This window comes from Apaloderma vittatum, unplaced genomic scaffold (assembly GCF_000703405.1).
Source record: "Apaloderma vittatum isolate BGI_N311 unplaced genomic scaffold, ASM70340v1 scaffold3172, whole genome shotgun sequence".
NCBI lineage: Eukaryota > Metazoa > Chordata > Aves > Trogoniformes > Trogonidae > Apaloderma > Apaloderma vittatum.
In genome coordinates, this window is record NW_009703990.1 from 47,944 (window position 1) to 52,270 (window position 4,327).

At 41.7% G+C, this 4,327-nt stretch overlaps 1 non-coding gene across 1 annotated transcript; it reads left to right on the forward strand.

Annotated features, from left to right (window-relative positions):
• The first annotated feature begins 3,760 nt into the window (after positions 1 to 3,760).
• TRNAA-GGC lies at positions 3,761 to 3,844 on the forward strand. Its single transcript is given in 2 exon segments — positions 3,761 to 3,798; positions 3,809 to 3,844. It is a non-coding gene; the product is annotated as a tRNA-Ala (tRNA).
• The last annotated feature ends 483 nt before the right edge of the window (positions 3,845 to 4,327 follow it).

Below are 4,327 nucleotides of genomic sequence, written 5' to 3' on the forward strand. Positions count from 1 at the left end.
TCTTCTCTGTTTCCACACCTATATACAAACACACACAGTATTTCATACAACAGATTGCATTCATGGACCAGAAATAGGGTTTTGCACTTTCTGTTCTTCATCCTGCAACTGCATCTAATTCTTAGTCTCACCTGACCTACTGACATTAGACTAAAAAAAAAGAAAAAAGTGCTAGTGAGTCACTATTCTGTTCACAGCCAAACCACACTGTGTACAAGGGCTGGAGGTAGAAATTCTCTGTGGGACCGCATCATCCCACAACAGATCTCTCCCTACCTCTCACATTACTCTGGTCCTAAGAGACCACCCTGGGTCACTCAGATCACACCAGCTACTCAGATACTGATTTATGGCTATCGTGGCGCCCACATCCACCTGTCACTGAAAGCAGCAACTTCAGAGAAAGAACTCTCTAAACCAAATGCTAGTTTAGAAAAACAACATTGGTTTATGAGAAAAGTTGGCCAAGTTTCGATGCTAGATGAAATTAGCATGCCACATCAAAAAAAGAGACATATTTATTTTGTAACTTACTAGTATAAACATGCCTAACTTGCCACTAATTATACAATTACTGGTTAGTGATAACAGTTACATTTATCATTGGATCACTATATTAAAATTAGTTTCATCTCTCATGTAAATTAGTACGCATGCTCCTTGTGAGTATGGGGGACAAGTTTTCAGTGCTCTGAATTGAGTCAGTGGTCACCATCTCTCACTGCCACATTTACTTTTGGATCACTTTTAGCCTTTCAGAAACAATTTTTGATGTTCTGGTACCCTCTAATCTCCATAAGGAAGGTTTTGACTAGAAAAGTGCTGCTTATGTCTGATTCCACACACTCCCAAGGACGAATAGCTTGTTAAAACCCTCTAAACAACAGCCTACTTGCTATCTCCAGGTGCACACTATCTTATTATCTTTTCTACTAACCAGCTGGAAAATTGTCACCTCTTCCCATCCTTGAAGCACTATTCTTTGAAAGACTGATTTACAATTCTTAAGGCAAAAATTATTCTGCCACCCTTATGGTAACAGACCTGCTGCCCTCATCTGCTGTGCTTTGTTTAAAACCAATGGTGGAAAAGAAGAAGCCACACAAGACTCACCGACTAACTGCTGATAAAACAGATTGCTCTAACCAGATCCAAAGCAGCGCACAGCCACTCCTAAAGAAATAGAAAAGGAGTATAAAATTAGCAATTACTGATAATGCTGAGACATATAGTTAACGTGGAACAGGAGGGGGTTCACTTAGACTAATGATACAAAATTTAGTTCAGGCAAAAATTCCAGAAATTTTATCTGATCGGTTTAATTTAGGATAAACACATTCATTTGACAGTGTCTCCCACAGCATCCTCACAGCTAAAATGAAGAAGTGTGGCCTGGATGACTGAGTAGTGAGGTGAGTTGTGAACTGGTTGAAGGAGAGAAGTCAGAGGGCTGTGGTCAATGGGGCAGAGTCCAGTTGGAGGCCTGTGTCTAGTGGAGTCCCTCAGGAGTCAGTACTGAGGCCAGTGCTGTTCAATATATTCATCAATGACCTGGATGAAGGATCAGAGGGCACTGTCAGCAAGTTTGCTGATGACACAAAGCTGGGAGGAGTGGCTGACACACCAGAAGGCTGTGCTGCCATTCAGAGAGACCTAGACAGGCTGGAGAGTTGGACGGGGAGAAATTTTATGAAATGCAACAAGGGCAAGTGTAGAGTCTTGCATCTGGGAAAGAACAACCCCATGTACCAGTAGAGGTTGGGGAATGACCAGTTGGAGAGCAGCACAGGGAAAAGGGACCTGGGGGTTCTGGTGGGCAGCGGGATGCCCAAGAGCCAGCAATGTGCCCTCGTGGCCAAGAAGGCCAATGGCATCCTGAGGGGTATTAGAAGGGGAGTAGCTAGTAGGTCGAGAGAGATCATCCTGCCCCTCTGCTCTGCCCTGGTGAGGCCACATCTGGAATCTTGTGTCCAGTTCTGGGTCCCTCAGCTCAAGAGAGACAGGGAACTGCTTGAGAGAGTCCAGCATAGAGCCACAGAGATGATGAAGGGAGTGGAACATCTCCCTTCTGAGGAAAGGCTGAAGGAGCTGGGTCTCTTGACCTCAGAGAAGAGGAAACTGAGAGGTGACCATGTTAATGCTTATAAAAATGTAGAGGGTGAGTGTCAGGAGGACAGAGTCAGGCTTTTCTTAGTGATGTCCAATGGTAAAACAAGGGGCATTGGATCCAAGCTGGAACATAGGATGTTCCACAAAAACATTAGGAAAAACACTATGAGGGAGACAGAGCACTGGCACAGGTTGCCCAGGGAGGTTGTGGAGTCTCCTTCTCTGGAGACATTCAAATCCCGCCTGTACAAGTTCCTGTGTGACTTACTGTAGGGGATCCTGCTCTGGCAGGGGGGTTGGACTAGATGATCTTTTGAGGTCCCTTCCAACGCAACCTATTTTATGATTCTATGATTCTATAATCCTATAATTCTCTGTAGATTTTCTGTTGCTACAAGCAAAATTCCTACTAATTAGCTTTATTTATCTTCTCTGAAAGTATCTCTGTATCTGGATATCCATGTATTCAACAGGGTAAATGGATGAAATTGTTCCACCTAAAAGTAAAGCACAAAACTAGAGGCCAAAACAGAAAGGAAGGGAAAGGAATTCTTAAGGCATTTATAATCCCTTAGAATTAAGGTTTAACTGAATTGTAAAATGATTTGTGATAAGAACAAGGCAGATAAGGAAAGTGTTCCACCTTGTAGTAGCCCTTTCTTTTTCACTTTCATAAAAAGTTGTCCCACTGACTATGCCAGATCCCCACAGCAGTCTGTGAGATGGCTATTGCTGAATATCGCTCACCGTGATGACTGTGGTGCTGCCAGGATCCTCCATGGAAAAATTCCTTCCATGGGAAAGGGACCTTAAAGCAACATAATCCTTTCTGGATTCCTTCAGGTTTTGAAGTACGCAACTGACTTTGCAGTCACTAAATCTATGCTTCAGCTAGTATTTTTACAAGTAGCTCTATATCTTTGTGGTTCAAACTGAAACATTAACATTTTTACAGAGTCCAGAAAGCATTTGACAGAAATGCTAATGGCAACTGTTAAAACAGTTTAAACAGATTAAACTGTTAAAACAGTTTTAACAGATTAAACTCCCAGCCTCTCTACCATCAGGCCACAGAAATGACCCTAGAGCTTGACTTTTATCTTCTAGATTAAAATTTCAAAGGAGAAAGAAAAGCCAGATAAGATACTGGAACTTAATAGTTGACCTAGCATTTTCAGTACTGAAAGAATTCATGTGTGTTGGATATCCTGCTGTTCAGATTCTATACTATTTCTGTAAGTAAAGAACCTGAGGAATTTATCCATCTATAGCAAACTACGCACAGTTCAGAAGATAAACAGATTTATGTGTGTTCATCATAACTTCATGAAAGAATATTTTAAATGTTTATATAGAGAGCCTCAGTTGTAAGCAAAATTAAAAGCATGAACCCATGAGCACTGAAATCAGCTCTAGCTGATACAAATTTTCCAATTTCCTAGACTTCTCCTACTCCATGTAGCACCAGCTGGTGCTATTGAAGAACGTCATAGCTTTGTGAAAAAAGGAAATCTAAATTTCATGTAAATGTTACTGTCAAGTACTTTATAATACGACAAATACATTTGATCATAGTTGTTCAAATGGAGGAAATTAATTGCTTCATAATGCAAAAGGTAAAATTTATCAGTCAGAAATTAAGAAGTTTAGGGGGTCGGTTAGCTCAGTGGTTTGAGCGCGGTGCTGGCAACAAGGACTAACACCGAGGTCGCGGGTTCAATTCCCGCTCGGTCCCCATGTGTTGTCAGGTCTAGTCGAGAGGTGGCGTCCCTGCCCAAAACAGGGAGGTTGGACTAGATGACCTCTAAGGTCCCTTCCAGCCTAGGCCATTCTATGATTCTATGATTGGGTAATGTCAGTAATCCTTCTTCCATACAAGCTAAGGCAGATTCTTTTAGTCAACAGTGAGAACATCAGTCTCTTATGAAGCCCTTGTACTGAGCTTTTGTAATTCCTTTAGTAATTTCACTGATACTAAAAGAATCACATCAATAACACAAGTTCCTTAAATGTAAGCTGCCAAACTTTCCCCACCTCCTGATTTAAGACTATATTTTCACAACTATACGTGCTTTCCCAGACATCTGCCCTCAGTGTAGCCCTCTTTGGCTGGCAGTCAAAAGACTAAAAAAGCACCTCTACACTTGGTATGGTGTGTCATGAACCAACTATACTAATTTATCTGATTGCCTTCCAAGGGCAATGTAGGAAAAAGCTG